Consider the following 22,133-nt stretch of genomic DNA (forward strand, 5'->3'; position numbering starts at 1 on the left):
CTCTAGACGGTGTGCACTGTGCTCATTAGGTGTGAATATACCCATCCCCTTCAACCCCCTCCCACCTGCCTGATACCCAATAAATGTTACTACTATATGTGTACATAAGTGTTGATCAGTTAGTACCAATTTGACGGTGAGTACATGTGGTGCTTGTTTTTCCATTCTTGTGATACTTAGTAGAATGGGCTCCAGCTCCTTCCAGGATAAAGCAAGAGGTGCTAGATCACCATTGTTTTTTTTATAGCTGAGTAGTACTCCATGGTATACATATACCACATTTTATTAATCCACTCATGTATTGATGGGCACTTGGGTTGTTTCCACATCTTTGCCATTGTGAATTGTGCTGCTATAAACATTCAAGTGCAGATGTCTTTTTTATAGAATGTCTTTTTTTCCCTTTGGGTAGATGCCCAGTAATTGGATTGCTGGATCAAATGGTAGTTCTACTTTTAGCTGTTTGAGGTATCTCCATATTATTTTCCATAGAGGTTGTACTAGTTTGCTGTCCCACCAGGAGTGTAAGAGTGTTCCTATCTCTCCACATCCACACCAACATTTACTGTTTGGGGACTTTTTGATACAGGCCTTCTCACTGGAGTCAAGTGGTATCTCATTGGTTTTGATTTGCATTTCCCTGATGATTAGAGATGTTGAATATTTTTTTCATATGTTTGTTGGCCATTAATATGTTTTCTTTTGAAAAGTTTCTGTTCATGTCTTTGCCCACTTTTTGATGGGGTTATTTGATTTTTTCTTGCAGATTTTCCTGAGTTCTATATAGATTCTAGTTATCAGCCCTTTATCAGATGTGTAGCATGCGAATATTTTCTCCCATTCTGTAGGTTGTCTGTTTGCTCTCCTGATAGTGTCTTTGGGTATGCAGAAGCTTTTTTTTTTTTTTCTTTTGAGACACAGTCTTGCTCTGTTGCCCGGGCTAGAGTGCGGTGGTGTCAGCCTAGCTCACAGCAACCTCAAACTCCTGGGCTCAAGCAATCGTACTGCATCAGCCTCCCGAGTAGCTGGGACTATAGGCATGCGCCACCATGCCCGGCTATTTTTTTCCATATATATTTTTAGCTGTCCAGATCATTTCTTTCTATTTTTAGTACAGACAGGGTCTCGCTCTTGCTCAGGCTGGTCTCGACCTCCTGACCTTGAGCAATCTTCCTGCCTCGGCCTACCATAGTGCTAGGATTATAGGCATGAGCCACCACGCCCAGCCTGCAGAAGCTTTTTAATTTGATCAGGTCCCATTTATTTATTTTTGTTGTTGCTGTGATTGCTTTTGGGGTCCTCTTCATGAATTTTTTGCCTAAGCCAATGTCTATAAAAGTATTTCCAACACTTTCTTCTAGAATTCTTATAGTTTCATGCCTTAGGTTTAAGTCTGTTATCCACTGTGAGTTGATTTTTGTGAGAGGTGAGAGGTGTGGATCCTGTTTCAGTCTTCTACACGTGGCTATCCATTTTCCCAGCACCATTTATTGAATAAGGATTATTTTCCCCAGTGTATGTTTTTGTCTGCTTTGTCAAAGATTAGATGGCTATATGAGGATGGTTTTGCATATGGGTTCTCAGTTCTGTTCCATTGTTCTATGTCTCTGTTCTTGTGCCAGTACCATGCTGTTTTAGTTACTATAGCCTTCTAGTATAGCTTGATGTCTGAAAAATTGATGCCTCCAAATTTGTTCTTTTTGCTTAAGATTTCTTTTGCTACATGGGGTCTTTTCTGGTTCCATATGAAGCTTAGAATTATTTTTTCTAGACATGAAAAAATGATGTTGGTATTTTAATAGGAATTGCACTGAATCTATAGATCACTTTGGGTAGTATAGATATTTTAACAATGTTGATTCTGCTGACCCATGAGCATGGTATGGTTTTCCACCTGTTTACATCCTCTGCTATTTCCTTCCTCAGTGTGTTGTAGTTCTCCCTGTAGAGGTCTTTTATCTCCTCAGTTAAATATATTCCTAGGTATTTTATTTTCTTTATTGCTATCATGAAGGGTATTAAGTCTTTGAGTTGGTTCCCAGTTTGACTGTTTTTGGTGTATAGAAATGGTACTGATTTCTGTACATTGTTTTTGTAACCTAAGACTTTGCCGAATTTGTTTACCAGTTCCAGGAGTCTCATGGCAGAATCATTTGGGTGTTCTAGATATAAGATCATATCGTCAAGCAAGAGTAATAGTTTGACCTCTTCTGCCCCCATTTGGATGATCTGGATTTCCTTCTCTTGTCTGATTGCTCTGGCTAGGACTTCCAGCACTATGTTGAATAGAAGCGGTGATAGAGGGCAACCTTGTCTGGTTCCAACTGCAAGCAGGAATGCTTTCAATTTTTCCCCATTCAGTATGATGTTGGCTGTGGGTCTGTCGTATGTGGCTTGTATCATTTTTGGGTAAGTCCCATCTATGCCTATTTTTTCAAGCATTCTTATCATAAAAGCATGCTGCATTTTGTCAAATGCTTTTTCTGCATCTATTGAGAGGATCATATGGTCTCTGTTTTTCTTTCTATTTATGTGGTGAATTACATTTATAGATTTGTGTATGTTGAATCATGCCTGCATCTCTGGGATGAAGCCCAGTAGGTCATGATGGATTATTTGTTTTATAACCACCTGAATTCAGTTTGCTAGGATTTTGTTGAGAATTTTTGCATCTATAGCCATAAGTGACATTGGTCTGTAGTTTTCTTTTTTTGTTGCATCTTTTTCCTGATTTGGTATCAGGGTGATGTTGGCTTCATGAAACATGATGGGGAGGAGTCCTCCTTCTTGATGTTGTGGAATAATTTCTGCAGGACAGGCACTAGTTCTTCTTTGTAGGTCTGGTAAAATTCGGGTGTCAAACCATCTATTCCAGGACTTTTCTTTTAGGAAGGTTTTTTATTACTGCTTCAATTTTGGTACTTGATATTGGTCTGTTCAGGAATTCTATTTCTTCGTGATTGAGCCTAGGGAGGCTGTGTGTTTCTAAGAATTTGTCCATATCCTCCACATTTTCAAGTTTATGTGCATAGAGGTTTTTATAGTATTCATAGATGATATTTTATATTCCCATGGTATCAGTTGTAATTTCTCCTTTTTCATTCCTGATAGACCTTATTAGAATCCTTTCTTTTCTGCTTCTAGTTAATCTAGCAAGAGGCATGTCGATTTCATTTTTTCAAAGAACTTCAAAGAACTAATCTTCCATTTGGTTTTTTGCTAACGATTTCATTTAGTTCTGCTCTGATATTTGTTATTTCTTTTCTTCTGCTGGGTTTGGGGTTGGTTTGCTCATCTTTTTCCAGTTCTTTGAGATTATTCAGTAGATTGTTGATGTGCAATGTTTCTGTCTTTTGGATGTAGGCATTTATGGACATGTATTTTCCTCTCAGGACTTTTTTAGCTGTGTCCCACAGATTTTGATAACTTGTATCTCCTTTATCATTTCATTCAAAGCACTTAACATGAATCATTTCATTCAATTATCATAAAACTCTATGATGTACTTACCATTATTATCCCCATTTTATAGATGTTGAAACTGAGAGACAGGAAAGTTAAGTATTCCCAAAGCTATACAACTAGCATCTGGCAGAGTTGCAATTTGTACCAAATACTCTTTAATATTACTCAAGTCCTTGTTAACCTTGGAATTGTCTGTCTTTTTCTTCTAGCTGTTCTGGTGATAATCCATTATGGATTTAAATTGCACTCTCTTGATGATTAATAAATACTTTTTCATATATTTATTGGCTATTTGAATATCTTTAGTAAATGTTCAAATCTCTTGCCCATTTTTTTGTTGTATTGGAGGCTATTTTCATATGGATTTGTTAAAAAGTTCTTTATGTATTCTGGATATTAATCTTTTATTGGATATATCATTAGCCAATATTATCTCTCACTCTGTGGCTTTCCTTTTCACTGTGATGATGTATTTTTAAAAATATATTTTAATTTAGTCCAGTTTATCCTTTTCTTCCTTTATAGTTAAAGGTTTTATTGTTTCAGAAATCTTTGCCAACCCTGAGGCCATAAATGTATTCTAGCATATATTCTTCTAGATGCATTATTGTTTTTCCTTTCCTATGTTAAAGGAAAAACAATAGGTCTATGGTCCATGATCCATTTGAAATTGATTTTTTGTATGGAGTATGAGGAAAAAATCAAAATTCATTTTTCCCATATTGATATCTAATTGACCCAGCACCATTTATCAAAGAGATCATCCTTTACCCACTGCATTGCAACGCTACCTTCAGTATAAATCAGGTGACCACATATATGTAAATTTATTTTTAAATTCAATTCTGTTAACCTGGCCCATTGTCTATCTCATGCCAACATTACACTGGTGCTTGTACAATAGGTATTGATATATGGTGTTATACATTCTCAGTTTTGTTTTTCTTCATAGGTGGATTGACTCTTTGGCCCTTTTAATTTCCACATAAATTTTAGAACCAAGTTGTCAATTTACACAGACCACATACACGTGTACACACACACACACACACACACACATGCTGCTGGAATTTTCACTGAAGTTGCACTGAATCTTTAGATTAATTTGGGGAGAACTGACATCTTAACAATATTGAATCTTTTAATCCTTGAACATTGTATATCCCTCCATTTATTTAGATTTGCTTTGATTTGTCTTAATAATATTTTGTAGTTTTCACTGTAAAGAACTGCACATTTTTTATTAGGCTTATTTTTAGGTATTTGATGTTTTTTGGATGCTAATAAAAATAGTATCATTTAAAAAATTTATTGTTTTTGATGGGATATAGAAATACAAGACTTGTTCATTTCACTTTGTATCAGGCCTTGATAAATCCACTTAATTCTAATAGTCTGTAGGTTCTCTTGGATTTTCTGAGTACATAAATATGTGGTTGGCAAATATAAGTTTTACTTTTTCCTTTTAAACTTTTATGTACTTCCTCTGTTTTTCTTTCTTTATTGTTCTGGCTATAACCTGTCTTTAGGGGAGGGGGCTGGAAAAAAAAAGAAAGGAAAGAAAGAAAGAAAGAAAAAGAAAGAAAGAGAAAAGAGAGGAAGAGAAAAGAAAGAGAGAAAGAAAAAGAAAGAGAGGAAAGAAAGAAAAAAAGAAAGAAAGAGAAAAGAAAGAAAAAGAAAGAAAGAAAGAAAGAAAGAAAGAAAGAAAGAAAGAAAGAAAGAAAGAAAGAAAGAAAGAAAAGAAAGAAAGAAAGAAAGGAAGGAAGGAAGGAAGGAAAGAAAAAGAAATATAAGCTGTCTTTACTGTTGCTCTACATTCTTGATAATCTTGGTATTATCTGTCTGCAGCATTTTTTTTCCTTAGCTCCCCACCACAAAGAATTAAGCATTTATTTTAATATAGATCTGTTGGTGATAAATTATTTCATTATTTCTTTGGCTGAAAATGTCTTTATCTCATTGTCACTTTTGAAAGTGATTCTCCTTGGACACAGAACTCTAGGCTAGAATTTATTTTAAGCACTTTAAAGATGTTCCACTGTATTCTGGCTTCCATAGTTTCTGTTGAAAATTTAGCTGTCATTCTTGCCATGACTTCCTTGAAGATAACATTTATCTTTTTTTACTTTGGTTGATATTAATCATAGTTATTTAAAAAAAATTTATTGTGATAAAATATACATCAAATTTATCATTGTAATCATTTTAAAGTGTACAGTTCAGTGGTATTAAGTACGTTCACACTGTTAATCATCACCACTATCCATCTCCAGAACTTTTTATCACCTCAAAGAAAAACTCTGTATGCATTAAACAATAACTCCCCAATCTCCCCTCCCCCAAGTCCCTGGTAACTACCATTCTACTTTCTGTCTCTATGTATTTGACTATTCTAGGTACCTTATATAAATCATATATTTGTCCTTTTTAGTCTGGCCTATTCCACTTACCATAATGCTTTCCAAGTTTATCCATATTATAGCATGTTTCAGAATTTTCTTACTTTTACAAGGCTGAATAATATCCATTTTATGTATATACCATATTTTATTCATCCATTCATTTGCAAATGGGCATTGGGTTGTTTTCACTTTTTGCCTATTGAGAGTAATGCTACTATGAACATGAGTGTACCAATATCTGAGTCCCTGCTTTGAATTTTTGGGGGTATATACCTAGAAATGGAATTGGTGGATCAAGATAATTTATGTTTAATTTTTTGAGGAATCATCAGACTGTTTTTCACAGCAGCTATATCATTTTACATTCATGCCAGCAATGCTGAAGGGTTCTAATTTCTCTACATGCATGCATACCCTTGTTATTTTCTGGTTTTGATAATAGCCATCCTAATGTGTATAAAATGGTATGCCATTGTAGTTTCAATATGAACTTCCCTAATGATTAGTGATGTTGAGCATCTTTTCATATGCTTATTGATATTTGTATATATTTTTTTTGGAGAAATGTCTATTCAAGCCCTTTGCCCATTTTTTAATTGGGTTGTTTGTTTCTATGCTGTTGAGTTGTAGGAGTTCTTTGTGTACTGTAGATATTAATCTCTTATCTGATATGATTTGCAAATATTTTCTCCCATTCTGTGGGTTGCCATGTCATTCTGCTGATAGTGTCCTTTGTTATACAAAAGTTTTTAATTTTAATGCAATCCAGTTTATCTATTTTCTTTTGTTTCCTGTGCTTTTGAATCATATACAAGAAATCATCGCCAAATCCATTAAGCTTTCCGCTTATATTTTTATTTGAAGAATTTTTACAGTTTTAGTTCTTACAATCATAGTTATTTTAACATTTTAACTCAAAAATCTGGATCATCTTTGAGTCTGTTTCAATTTTCAATTTTCTATCTTGACTTAGGATCATATAGCATTGCCTAATAGTTAGCAGGGTTAACAGTAGTTGCTGAAAGCTTGATGTTGTATATTAAAAAATCCGTACAGTCTTCCTCCAGAGAGAAATATTTGGAGTAGCAGGAGTGCTAATCACCTTAAGCAAATCAGAGACTGAGCTCAGTTGAGACAGCTTTGTAATATTCAGTTTTACTTCAATTTGTCCTGGTTCCTTGGGCATAGTCCTCCAGGGGTTTTGCCTAAGATGATGTCCTCAATAAATAAGGGTCACCTAACTTGTTTCTCCCATACCAGGGATACCTTATCATTTCACTTTGGTTCACTCTGTCCATGCCTTCCTATCCTCGATGAGCTGAATTAGCTTCTCCAAGGTTACATAGCTATAAATAAAGGTGTTGGGGTCAAAATGAGGCAGTCAGACTCTAGGGCCCATGCTCTTAAAACTAAAGTGCTTACAATGTGTCAGGCACCATGCCAGACATAGACTAAAGCTCTCATAAAAGCTTAGATGTCTATATTTAGAAAATGGCCATGAAAACTTAGCTATAAAAGATTCCATGGTTTACTGAGAAGAGTGAAAAAATGTGTCAAAAAACTATCTAGTTTTTTAGCTTTTCCAGTTTTGAAAAGAACTATTACAAACAAGATCCTTAGGAAATAAAAAAAAAGAGCCTTAAGAAAAACTTGAAAATAGAAAAAACAGTCATAGAAAAATGAAATTATTTAGAAATAGCTCATTGGATATCAATTACAAAGCTGTTAAGACCACTGGCTATCATGCCAATAATGCTATTCCATTGCCTCTGACCAGTCCTCTACTTGGTCTGCACCTCCTAAGAGCTTTTGCTGAGAACTCTGTAACTTTTGTTAGACAATTATCAAACTCTCTTATATTCTCAACCCCTTTTCAAAGCATGCTCTCAAATTCTGTGCCCTACATGAAATGAAGCCCTTTCTTTAAGGACACTACTTTCCCTATAGTCCCCTTACATAATAGCTATTTATTTGCTAGCATTCTTTCTGACACCCCACTGCTATTTCTAAACCTTCTTATGTAAAAACAAAACAAAACAAAATCCTTGCTCCTTTGAAACTTTTATAATTTGATAATATCATGTTCTCCCTCTTCTCACTGTCATTTACTGACCTCATTTTGGTACCTTTCCATTATTCACTGAAACATTAACACCTGACCCAAAAATCTGTAATCTTTGTGAGTATCTTATACACTTGGACAAGTCATCTGCTACTTGGTTCCTCAGTTCTTTATTTCCTTTCCAATAAAGGAAAGGCCATGCTGAACCCTTCTCCGAAATGCTTTATTATCAATAATCACTAATTCAAGATCTACCATTGTGAATGCTTCATCATTTTTCAGTTTTCTTATCCAATTACATTTACTGAATTCCCTCCAATTTTCCTTCAATCTCATCAGGATGTGCAGTACAGTGACCCCTTTATCTCAATCCTTAGCCCTTTTCCTTCTTTACTTCTTTTTATATTCAACATATGTGATCCATCATCCCCAATATATTGTTATCAATATCCTAAATTCTCTTGAAATATGTTTAATTATTGCTTTGTTGTTGCACTTTTCTAGAAAAACCTCAATCCTATACCAACCCTATTATCCCACTTCTCTATTCACTTAATTGAGAACTGAAAACTGCTACAGAAAGCTATATTAGAGTAACCTGACATCACTATAAATACGTAACAGCCAAGTGGGCCTTTAAAACATACTAATCCTAGCATACGTTTTCTGTCAACTTACTTTCCCCAACTAGTATTCCAAACCCTTTCCACTCTTCTCAAACCACTAATCTTCTACATATTCCCCTTCATTTTCAGTAAATAACCTTACCTTCAATTTCCATCTATAAACCTATCCATCTCTCCTTCTTTCTTCTTCTTACATTAAAGGAAGTGTCCTCTGCCTATCTAAGACAATCAGAGAGCACTTGTGTTTTGGATCATTCCTGAATTTTCAAGAATTTTAAACTACCAATGATCCTTCTCTGCCTGATCAATTATCCTTCTTTTCCAATTTCCTTTCAACCAGATTATTCCCAGTGACTTTTAAAGGAGCTCATTTTAACAAAATTTCCCAGAAACTCACATCCCCATTCATTATTGCTCTGTCTCTTTCCTTTCACTGATAAACTTTTTGGAGAGTTGTTGGTTCTCATAGTCTCCTTTTCCTCATTCCTCAATGTTCTCCAGTTGAGGTTCTACTCCTTTCACTCCACAAAATAATTCTAGCTAACATCAAAACAAGATTCCATGTGAATACATGGCATGATGAAACATTCTTCTTTTGGCTCTTGTTAAATCACACTCTCATTTCCTCCATCTTTCTTCTTATTCGTTTCCTATTACTTTTTTAGGCTCATTCTTTAATCAATTGCTAAAAGTTAGGGATTGTGAAGTCCCTCAATCCTCCACTAGTTCAATGGTTGGGTTCCCCAATATTCCTTACTAGCTTTAAGATATAGACAAAATTATTTAACATGACCTACGGGATTTTGTACAATATGGTCCCTGGCTCCCTTTCTAGCCCAATTTCATGCCATTTCCCCCTCTTTTTTTTCACTATGAGCCACTCCTACATTCTTTCAGTTCCTTGAAATTACAATGTTCCATCTGCAGGGACTTACCACTTGCTTTTCCCCTTAATTGAAACACTCTCTACTACCTCTCCTCCTTTCACTTGATTAACTCCTTTATAATCCCTTAGATCAAGGATCATGTCTTCAGAGAACTCTATGACACCACCTCTGCCTCTAGACTAAGTCAGGTTCATGTGTCATATGTTCATATAGAACATTGATCATTTTCTTCAGTTTGTAATAATGTATTCATTAGAATGATTGTTTAGTATGTCTGCCTCAATAGGCTGTAGACTCCATAAAAGTGTCCTCTAGGCCCTTGAGGCTCTGTTAATTTTATTTTTCAATACTTTTTTGCACTCTGTTCTTTAGATACATATCTATTTATCTATTATCAAGTTCACCAATTCTTTCCTCATTCATTTCCATTCTTCACTGAACCCATTAAGGAATTTTTTACTTCAGATACTATATTTTCTACTTCAAATTTTTCACTTGTTTCTCTTTTACAATTTCTGTTTCTCTATTGTGAATGACTATGTTTTCATTCATTACAACTATGCTGATCTTCACCACATGGAACATAGTTATAATCGCTGCTTTAAAGTCTTTGATAATTCCAGCATCTGTGCCATCTTGAATTGTTATCTATTGATTTTCTCATAATTATTGTTTCTCCTAAAACAATAATTTCCTGGTTCTTTATTTGCTGAGTACTTTTGAAGTATATGCTGAACACATTGTTGTGTAGACTCTGGGTCCTGTTAAAATTTTCTGAAGAATATTTAATATTTAAAATTTTTTGTTTTAGGAGGCAGTCAGCTTCTTTAGGGGTAGATCACAAGTTTGTTCTTATTTTCTATGAGCATCAGTTCCAATCTCAGTTGTTTTTAAAGCCTTTGCTGTGCTGCTTTGGGACTATCTCAAGCATACACACCTCGAGGTGACCCAAGCCATTTGGTTGGGTTCATACACAGAATTAAGGAATTACCTTATCCAGCTCTCTTCTCCTGAATCTTCTCCCCACCCCAAACACATACTCCTTCTACCTCTCAGGGTCTCCTTTCTGGTTTCTTCTAGTGAGAAGATGGGATTTTCCTCTTGAGTTTTAGCTGCCCATAATGCCATAAATAGGGCCTGCCCTCAGGGAAGAGCCATAAGAGAAAAAAACAATAATCACCGCAAACAAGGATTCTTCACATTATCTTTGGACTACAGGGTCTATTTCCCAGATCTTCAGGCCAGAAAAATGTGTTTTCTATTGTAGTTCTGGTCTCCTGTGCTGCCCTTGCTTAGCTGCATGACTGGAGCTTGTCTCCAGGTTAAAGCTGTAAGACAAAGAGAAATTCACCCCTGTAGCTTGACTCCTCTTCACAATCCAGCTACTTTTGTTCATTTTTCAGAGTCCCCCGGTAGCTGCTATTTGCATTTTATTCAGAGCTTTCGGTTGTAAGCAGCAGAAAAGACAGGTTGTTGTGAAACTATTCCATCTTGTATAGAACCCAGAAGCCTATGGGCTCCATGAGAGGAAGATCATTCTGATTTTACTCTTCATCTACACAGTGCCTGGCACATAGTAGGCACTCAATCATTACTTGTGGAATATACAGTGAGTGAACTGAGAATTTAAAAATGCCAGACTCTCAAAATTACAACAAAATCATTTCTACATGGTTAATAAGAAAAGCATTTTTTGTAGAAGAGTAAGAGATTCTAAAACTGAGAATAGGTATTTCAAATACATTAAGAAAAAGGAAGCAAATTATAAAACAAGTTAGATCCTTAATGATTATTCTGCAAAGGCAGACGAGGAATGAATGTACAACTTAGAAAAAGGTTCTGCTTCTATAGAACAAAAACCTAAAGAGTCAGAATTTTGAAAGACTAGGACCCTGGCTAGTAGACAACTTTGGCACAACTTCAGGTGGAGGAAGTTGCAGAAAAACCAGACACCTGAGTAATGCAGGGATCAGAAGCAGGCTGGGTAGAATGCATGGGCCTTAGTTCTCATCCCACGGCCCCTTTCCCTCTTTTTTAATACTATGCCTGTCCCCTCTCTTTGTTCTAGATGTCTCCTTATCTGTATCTTTCTTTGGACTTATCTCTTTCCCTGAATGTCTGTTTCTCTCTTATCTGAGCAATTTTTAAAATGGCTATTTCCTTAATATTCTATAAATTTTGTAATTTAAAATGTAGATAAAATAAACTCATGAACATAAAATGAACTCATGGATTTTATCTTTCCATAGCTGCTTTTTCTTAGGATTCAATCTCTTGACAGAAAAACATCTAACAGTCTGTGCAATTGTTTGAAAAAAATTTGACGTAAGCCAAAGCCTACCTGTGTAATTCAGAGGTGACTGTGGTAGTCCAGGTGCCTAAGGGTTACAGTGACTGCATCCTATTAGCAGGCCTCTCATTACATGTTTGGATAGCTGGCAGAATGGAGAGAATGAGGGCTCTGAAATCAGAAATATAATAGCTGTGTGATCTTGGGTAAATTACAATCTCTCATCATCTTTTAATGGGCATAGTAATATCTACTTTTCTTATTTTGTGTTCACAGATAGGGAAAGCACAGTGAAATTTGAGGACAACCAAATACGAGTTTACTGGGCAAGTTTACTGGAAATCATGGCATGCTTTTTGTATACTAACAAAAGTAAGACTTCATACTGGTTTATATTCCAGTATCTTACATTTATGATCATGTGTTTTAAAATTTTTTATGCTATATTTATTTCAACCAGTTTCTTAAAATTCTTTTTGAAATGAGGCAGAGTATAAATATATCCATACATATATACATACCTTGCTATTATGGGAATTGAGATGTTTGTATAACTTATAACAAGAGCTACAGTATTCAAAATTTCTATTAGAAGTATGTAATGTTATAATATCATCATATCACTAGGCTTTGCTTTAAAGTAGTAAAAGATTTTGATGAATTTAGAAGTTCCATTTTCACCTTGTTTTATTAGAATGTCTGTTTGATTATATATGTTAATAATGGACACAGTGTGGTATTGTAAAACAAACTGGGCAATCTAAGCTCTCTGCTTTTCATTTGCTACATAATGTTGAATAAATTTCTTGTCACTGCATCTCTCTTGCACAATTCCAAATCTATAAAGTAGGGTAGGGAGGAAGGATCTTAGATGATCTAAATACTTTAACAGTTTTAAGTTTATGATTCTACTCTCCAATGGACCCACTAAGAAACAGGGTAAAAGAATACCAATACATGCTTCTTGGGAGCTTGATTTCTTAAATAAATATCATGAATGCATATATGTATATCACTTAATATAAACAACTTCTTATCTTTCCCTGTTGTGTTCATGTACAATACTATGGGTTTATTCTTTTGGAGCAATGTTGTATAATAGTGACATCTACTGACTACATCACGGACCATTCAGCAAAAATTATGGCCAACTCTTACTCTTCTTAATGTGGATGATTCACTTAGCTAAATACTTTAAAATAGTTCTTCACCTCTCCCCTTTATAGATTTAAGAAATGCCAATTAAATTTGGTAGTAGTATTGATACTAGAGTAAATAACAAATTTCCATAAAAAATCATAATACATATAGAGTTCAGATTAACTTATGCTAAACGAGACTACAACTTTTTTCCCTTGAGAGTATCAAAATGGGATTTGAATTCCAGTGCGTTTCAATATGTAGTCCATGCCCTTATACACTATGCATTGCTGACATCATAGGCATTTAACATATGTTTATTCAATTAATGTTAGGTAAAACATGTGTGTCAACATCTGTGTTTGTGAGTATGCATTGCTTTAGAATTTTTGGAACTATTGCTGCCTTTCAAAGAACTCTTCTTGAGGATAGATCAAAGATCAACAGATAAAAATAACTACAGTATAAGTCTTTCTGAACAAATGAATTTGAGAGCTACATCCACAAAGAGAATACTCTTTATAAAAAGCATTCAAACTAGATCAGTTTCTTTTTAAGGTAACAACTAGCTGGCATTATTATTTAATCAGAACAATACAAAGCTGGGCTAAAATACTACTACTACAATTCAACTTAACTGCCACTATTAAAATTCCTATAGTATTTAGGGTTTGTTTTCATTAATCAGGTATTATCTTGATTTTTTAAAAATTCTTTTCAGGTGCCTAGATCGTGTTTCCACAATAAAATGATAAGCTGTCTGTCTTAGGTCATTTTGTGCTGCTGTAACAGAATACCACGGACTGGCAATTTGTAATAATCAAAAATTTCTTTCTCACAGCCCTGGAGGCTGGAGTTCAACATCAAGGCACCAGCATCTGGCGACGTCCTTCGTGCTAGGTTCTCTGCAGGTGAGGAAGGCTGTGACCTCAAATGGCAGAAGATGTGAGGGCACGAGAGGCCAGAAGGGAATGAGCTTGCCCCTTTTACAGTGGTGCTAATACCACCCACGAGGGCAGGGTCCTCCAGGCCTAATAACCTCTTAATACTGCTACAATGGCAACTGAATTTCCACACGAGTTTTGGAGGGGACAAACACGCAAACCATGGCAGTATCTTAGCCCATTTGTGCTGCTATAACAAAATACCTGACACTGGGTAACTTAAAAATAACAGAAATGGGCTGGGCACAGTGGCTCACGCCTGTAATCCTAGCACTCTGGGAGGCCGAGGCTGGAGGATTGTTTGAGCTCAGGAGTTCGAGACCAGCCTGAGCAAGAGAGAGACCCCGTCTCTACTAAAAAAAACAAATGAAATTATACGGACAGCTAAAAATATATATATAGAAAAATTAGCCGGGCATGGTGGCGCATGTCTGTAGTCCCAGCTACTCAGGAGGCTGAGGCAGGAGGATTGCTTGAGCCCAGGAGTTTGAGGTTGCTGTGAGCAAGGCTGACGCCATGGCACTCTAGCCCGGGCAAGAGAGTGAGACTCTGTCTCAAAATAAATAAATAAATAAAAATAACAGAAATGTATTTTTTTCACACTTCTAGAGCCTGGGAAGTCTAAGATCAAGGTGCTGGTAAGTTTGGTGTCTGGTAAGGGCCTAATCTCTACTTCTGAAATGGTGCCTTGAATGCTGCATCCTCCGGAGGGGATGAATGTTGTGTTCTCACATGATGGAAAGGCAAAAGGGGCCTAGCTGGTTCCCTCCAGCCCTTTTATAGGGACTTGAATCCATTCACGAGGGCTCTGCCTAAAGGCCCCACCTCTTAATTCTATGCACTAGGGATTAAGTTTCAACTTGAAATTTGGAAGGGGACACAAACATATAAACCATAGCATTCTGGCCCTGGCCCACCCAAAATTCATGTCCTTCTGACATATAAAATATATCCATTCCATCCCAAAAGCCTCCAAAGTCTTAACTTGTTTTGACCTCAACTCAAAAGTCTAGAGTCCAGAGTCTCACCTAAATCAGATATAGGTGAGATTCAAAGTATGATTCATCCTGAGGCTGTGAGCCTGTAAAATAAAACAAGTAATGTGCTTCCAAAATACAGCAGTGGACAGAGAGAGGATAGACATTCCCTAGAGAGAAACAGAAAAGAAGAAAGGGGTAATAGGTCCCAAGTAAGTTCAAAACCCAACAAGACAAACACTATTAAATATTGAGGCTTGAGAATAATCTTTGACTCCATGTCCCACCTTCTGGACACAATGGGGACGAGGCCCCAAGGCTCCTGGCAGCCTTGCCCATGGCTTTGCTGGGTGCAGCCCATGCCCCAGTTCTCATGGGAGGGAGTTGGGCGGCTGCAGCTCTGCTAGGCTGGTGTTGCACACTGTTGGGTTTATGGGTCTAGGGTCTTGGGGATGGCCCTACCCCGTGGCTCCACTAGGCACTGCCCTAGTAGCAACTCTCTCTGGAGACCTTGTACCTCTGGCAACTTTCTGCCTGGGCCCTGAGGCTCTCTGCTACCTGTTTTGAAGTCTAGGTGGAGGCAGCCATGCCTCCATAGCTCATTCACTCAGCATGCTCACAGAGTTGGCACCACATGATGCCACCAGGTGTTTACTGCTTGTGTTCTCTGGAGCCACACCTGGGCCTGCTTGTGCCACAGCAGATGTGGCTAAGGAGTGCCGTGCAAAATGTGTGGAGCAGAAACTTGAGGTGGCCTTGGGAAGTGAGCCCTGGGGTTCCACGGGCAACTCTTGGCCCCTCCCTTTACCACCATTCTGCCCTCAAGACCCTGGCATTCTGGGCCTGTAATGAGAATGGCAGCCTCAAAAACCTCCGAAATTCCTTCTGGATCATTCTTCCATTGTCATAATGAATAGCATCTGGCTTCCTTCTACTCACACTAATCTCTATCAAACATTCACTTGGCCACATTCTTGGTATTCTCTCCTGAATGTACCTTTTTAGTCTTTACAACCTGGCCAGGCTGGAAATTGACAAACTCTTTAAGTTCTGCTCCCCTTTTGAGTATAAATTCCATCTTGAATTCATTTCTGTTTTTGCATTTTACTAAGATCAATGAAAAGAAGCCACACAGCACCCTCAACACTGCTTAGATATTTCTTCCGCTACATATCCTAGTCCATTGATCGCAAGTCCTGCCTTCCATAAAACATTAAGACTCCGATGAAATTCAGCCAAGTTCTTTGCCACTTTATAACAAGGATGGCCTTTTATCCAGTTTCCAATACGACATTCTTCATTGTTGGGGTTCCTCAGAATTCTTACCTATGTCTTATTCTCTTCTCACTCTATACACATTTCTTAAGCAATCTATTCTACTATTGTGGCTCCAATTATGACTAATATGCTGATGAGTTTGGCCCACAGAAGCTCTTTTGAGATTCTATGAAGTGCATCTAACTACTTATTGAATATATCTACCTGTCTTACAAGCATCTTAAGTTCAGTATATGCACAGCTGAACTCAAAATCTCTCCCCACCAAATCTATTCCTTCTCAAAAGAATTTCCCATCTCAGAGAATGAAGCCTACCTAGTTACTCACATTAGAAACTGAGAAGTCATTCTTTCTCTCCTCTTTTCCTTTCCTGCCAATATCCAGTGAATTACTAAATCATGTTAATACAAGCTACTAAGAGTTTAAAAATTTTGTCCACTTCTTTCCAGACAAATTGCCACTACTCCAGTCCAGGTCATAAGCATTTTCCCCCTAAATACAGAAATGGCCTTCTCATCTGTTCTGCCCAATCTCCACTCTTGTTCCTCCTCAACGTAATTTCCACATTACAGAATAATCCTCTTAAATGTAAGCTTGATTATGGCAACTCCCTGCTTAATATTCTTCAAAGTTCTCATAGAAGAAAAACATCAAAACTCCTTAAGCTCAGCTTACAGAGCCCTAATCTTGACCCTGCCTACCTTCTCATTCTTCACTTGACACTCTAAACTTTAGACATACTACATTTTAGTTCTTCAACCTTGCCATGCCTCATGGTTCCAACGCTTTTTGTATGCTGTATTCCAACACTAATGTCCCTGCTTTTCACCCAGATAACTCTAATCAGTTTAGAAGTCATTTCTTCCAAAAGCTTTTCTGAAACTCCCTTCAGTTTGTATCCTTAATATGGAATCCACCTCTTATCATAGCATTCACTCCGTTGTAATTGCTTGTTTAACTAATATTCATTGAGAGCCCACTATATAAGGGATACTGTGTTCTCCTCTGTATACAGAATTTAGTCAATACAGGGTATTGTAGAAGCACAGCTAGGATGTAAAAGAGGTCTAAGAAATGCTGTTTAGTGACTTGTGTTGCCATCTATTTCCCTATAAATCAAACCAGAGCCAATTTCATAATCATTTCTTGGCTCTTTGAAATTATCTAACATAGTAGAAGATAGAAAAATATTTAATCTCATTAACTGTTGGATTTTAAACACATACAAAATATTTTTGGCATTGTAATAGGACACCGATCATCCACTACTTTCAATCCAGCAGAGTTTTTCTTTGACATTCACTTTGAATATGATGGAGCGTAAAAAGCAAAGAGGCAAACTACTATAGTGGAAAATATGGGACTTAGAGTCAGAATACTGTGATTAATAATTCTGCCACTTACTAGGTATGTGTCCTTGGTCAAGACCCTTAATCTCTCTGAGCTTCAATTTCCTCATCTGAAAAAGGCAGTTACAAAAATGAAATGAGATGACAAAATAAAAGTATAGCATAAAACGTAAAGGGCTATCCAAAATACTGTCTGTTCCTAGCACTCTGGGAAGCCGAGACGGGAGGATCGCTCGAGGTCAGGAGTTTGAGACCAGCCTGAGCAAGAGCAAGACCCCATCTCTACTAAAAATAGAAAGAAATTATCTGGACAGCTAAAAATATATATAGAAAAAAATTAGCCGGGCATGATGGCGCATGCCTGTAGTCCCAGGTACTTGGGAGGCTGAGGTAGGAGGATCGCTTGAGCCCAGGAGTTTGAGGTTGCTGTGAGCTAGGCTGATGCCACGGCACTCTAGCCTGGGCAACAGAGTGAGACTCTGTCTCAAAAACAAAACAAAACAAAAACAAAATACTGTCTGTTATTATTAAATACTATTGTTATTACAGTCAATACAGATCAAATTTCCCTATTACTGGTCATCTTGGCTCTATAAAGCTACAGCATTTCCAAATTTTATCCTTCATCTTCCCTTTACCATCTAAGAGATAGACTTGTGTACTTTAATAAACACATATTAATAATGGTTAAAAATCACAAAGAAAAACAAGCCAAAAATGTAATTAGTACATATTAATGTATGAAAAGGACAAGACAGAAGTACCAGCCTATGAAAGTCTAGAATTTGAATCAGCCACAATTTTGTTTTATGTTGACTGGAAGGGTAGATGGCACAAAAGAGTAATGCTCACAACCATTTTTCAGTAAAATGGTAACCCAGTGAGCTGGAAAGTCAGGATAACTAGGTTCAAAGACTAGTTTAGCTGCTAACTTAACCACTGATACCCAGGCGGTCTACCCACCAACACTCTGGTCTTTCAGTTCCTTGATATCCTTGGCTCCTATCATCTTTTTCTTTCATCTTATCTCAGCCACACACTCACAAGGAAACAAGTCTCAAATGGCCACTCAACTTTGCCCAGATGTGTTACTATGCTTCTCTAGTCTGATTGCTTTCCATCCTCCAACATGTTTTATACCTTCTCTTCTCCCCTTAAACCTCCTACCCAAACATTCCCCCTCACCCCTTATTCAACTTGCCTCATACCTTATAATTCATTGAGAAAAAGAGAATCAGTATCAGGCAGAAATTCTTTTACCTTCTGACCACTGACTCTACCCATCTATTTGCATCTCTACCCATACTCACTGATTTTCTTCTTATTACTAGAAATGTTATGTCCCTGTTCCTACCCAAGGCCTACACCTCTACATACTCCCTGGATGCCATCCCCTCTTGTTTTCTCAAATGCTTCACTCCTAAAATACACATACTCTTTCTTATGCCATCATTTTCCCTATACCCCCATTGGATCATTCCCATTTGTTTAAAAATATGCTTAAGTATCGTCATCTTTAAGAAGCCTTCATTGACTACACATTCCTCCATCTATTTCCTCCATTTTTCAGCTCTCCTTCACAGTAAAATATCTTGAGATGTCTATAGTACTATGTCCATTTTTCACACCACATTTTCTCTTCATTGTGTTTGTCAAGGCACAATACTATACGCTGCCAAAATCCAGTGCACAGATATCTTTATTTTACTTGATCTCTAAGCAGGATTCAATACCACTGGCCAGGTTCTGTGGTTTTGGCTTTTATATCACCACACTCTTTGGTTTTTCTTCCTGCTTCACTGGCTATTCCTCCATCTCCTTTGCTTGCTTCTTTTCCTCTGCTTTACCACTAATCATTGGAATGTTCTCTATGAGCATACTTGCCCTACATAGTTTTTTCCACATGTTGGTGACTACTAACTTTGTCTCTCTGGTCCCTTGTCCTCTGTACAGAGCTTAAGACTCAACTTACCTTAGATTTCTAATAAGCATGTAAAAATTAAGATAAGCAAGATAAAACTCCCTCCCCCTCATTTTTCTTCCCTAGTCGTTTCCATTTAGTAAGTGGCACAACCATCCACTCAAGCTCAAGACAAAAGCCTGGGAGTTAGGTGTGACTTCTCCTTTTTCCTCACCCCTATATTCAAAACATCACAAAATCTGTAGGCTCTGTCTCCAAAATATATCTCCCATACATTCACTTCTCTGCCACTTTATCTCAAACATCTGTCATTCCTTCTTGGATTTCTGTAATTGTCTTCTGCTACTAATCTTGTTCTCCATCTCCTATGATTCATTCACCTCATAATGGGTAGAACAAACCTTTTTACAATGTAAATCAGATATTGCTCCCTTCCCAAAACTCACTACTGGATTCTTATCAGACTCTAAATAAATTCCAAATTTATTTCATAGTAGATTTCCATGGCCTATTCCAAGCCCTGTGTGGTGTGGCCCCTATTATCTCCAGGCTCATCTTACACTGTTTCTACATTCCAGCTACAGCAGCCTTTCTTTCCTACCTTAGGGCTTTTGCAATTGGAGTTGTCTTTATCCGTAATGCTCTGATCCCAAAGATTTCCATGGTTGGCTTTTTTATTTCACTGAGGTCTCAGCACAAATGCTAGCTTTTTAGAGAGGCCTTCCCTAGCCAATCTACAGTAACCCCTCTCCCAGTCTCTCTCACTTCACACTATTTTACTTCTTCACTGCACTTACCATAATCCAAAATTCCTTGTTCATATATCATTTACCTGCTTATTTTCCTTCTTCCCTCACTAGAATTTAAACTTCATGAGGACAAGGTTCTTGCTAGTCTTTCTTACCATTGTATTCACAATGCCTAAAACAATGCCTGGCAAGGTAGGAGATTCTCTAAAAACATTTGATGAATTCCTATCCCTAAGCAAGTCCCTCAATTTCTCTATTTAATTCACATTTGTGGGCTTCCTATTGTTAGACTTAGCTCTGGGTCCAGGAAATACAACGTGCCCAAGGCATGGCTCCTTCGGAAGCTCATGCATTCATTCCCTCAACAAACATTTACTGACTGTGTATTATATATGCTATGTTCTAGGTACTGCTCAATCTCAGTGTTTAGTTCCCCCTCCCCAAAATGGAGTTGTGTTAACCATCTATCTCACACAAGTGTATAAACAGGATGAGTGTGAAAAGAATGTGCAAAATGAGAAGTGCTACACAAATGGTACTTTGTTACTATCACTGCACTTGCCTCTTTCCTTTTGTTTGGTAATGGGCAGGGGCTTGTGATACGAGCGCACTGAAAAACAGCAGTATAAATTCTGGTGCGCACACAAGGCAATAAATACGAATGCCCTTCACACAGGCACATAGTGACAAATGTTTCCAGCATGAATTCTCTACGTGTGATAATAATATGTTAATGTTTCGCACTTCTGTCGCACAAGTAACACCTCTGTTTACCTCAGTGGGAAATCAGGGGGCGGGGTGCGGCCCCTCGGAGCTGACTGGGCCAATGTCCCCTTCCCGCCGCCCGAGCTGGTCTTCCCGGCGCCGGCAGCGGCGGTCGGGGACCTGCCAGGGCCCCGCGGAGCCCGGCGGAGACGCGCGACCGCGGAGCGCCCGGCGGTGGCACGTACGCGACAGCCGCCCTGAATCCTCCCGGAGCCGCGGCCCGCGCTGCGCCCCGAGACGGAGCCGACGGGAACGGACGCGCGGGCGGGAGGCGCCCTCTCCGGCAGCCCACGCTCGCGTGACAGCCCGCGCTTAATCAAAGGGATTTTGCAGCCAGTCCTAACCGACCTGTCTCACTTGCGAGTGTCTGCGAGATAAGAGAAAAGCAGGAGGAGGAAGGGGGAGAAGAAAGAAGGGCGCAGTGGGATGCGGGAGTAGAGGAACCAGCCGGGAAAAGGAGAGACGTCGGCGGCTGCGTCCCCAGCGTCCGGGCAGGGAGCCGGTGTGTCCCGCTCGAATGCAGGGAGGAAGGCGTTGCTGCGGCCCGAAGGGGAAGTGACTGCGGGAGACGACGGACTCCCCAAGGGCCTGGAAGGGACAGTCAAGAAAAACGGGCCGTACCTCCAATTCCTCTCGCACCCCTCGCCGGCCCGGAACAGCACAGGCGCGCAGCGACCGTTGCGCCAGCCGCGCCGCGGGGGCGGGGCCCCACGGGGGCGGGGCCCCACGGGGGCGGGGCCCCACGGGGGCGGGGCCCCACGGGGGCGGGGCCCCACGGGGGCGGGGCCCCACGGGGGCGGGGCCCCACGGGGGCGGGGCCCCACGGGGGCGGGGCCCCACGGGGGCGGGGCCCCACGGGGGCGGGGCCCCACGGGGGCGGGGCCCCACGGGGGCGGGGCCCCACGGGGGCGGGGCCCCACGGGGGCGGGGCCCCACGGGGGCGGGGCCCCACGGGGGCGGGGCCCCACGGGGGCGGGGCCCCACGGGGGCGGGGCCCCACGGGGGCGGGGCCCCACGGGGGCGGGGCCCCACGGGGGCGGGGCCCCACGGGGGCGGGGCCCCACGGGGGCGGGGCCCCACGGGGGCGGGGCCCCACGGGGGCGGGGCCCCACGGGGGCGGGGCCCCACGGGGGCGGGGCCCCACGGGGGCGGGGCCCCACGGGGGCGGCCTTGCGCTCACGTGGCGTCGCGGCCGCTGGCGCCGGCCCGGCGGGGGTTCTGGGGCTCTGGCGACAGTCTGGTGTGTTTTCTGTCGGTCTATTCAAGGCTTTCCTTTCG

At 39.5% G+C, this 22,133-nt stretch overlaps 1 protein-coding gene across 1 annotated transcript in view; it reads right to left on the bottom strand.

Annotated features, from left to right (window-relative positions):
- The window catches only part of SLC9B1 (solute carrier family 9 member B1), an 80,532-nt gene extending 58,991 nt beyond the window's left edge, over nucleotides 1-21,541 (bottom strand). The window contains exon 1 of the mRNA XM_045536650.1: nucleotides 21,477-21,541. The gene's annotated coding sequence lies outside the window, so the exon portion shown is untranslated. The remainder of the gene's footprint in view (nucleotides 1-21,476) is intronic.
- Between the last annotated feature and the right edge of the window lie 592 nt (nucleotides 21,542-22,133).

Source organism: Lemur catta, chromosome 24, assembly GCF_020740605.2.
Source record: "Lemur catta isolate mLemCat1 chromosome 24, mLemCat1.pri, whole genome shotgun sequence".
Lineage (NCBI taxonomy): Eukaryota > Metazoa > Chordata > Mammalia > Primates > Lemuridae > Lemur > Lemur catta.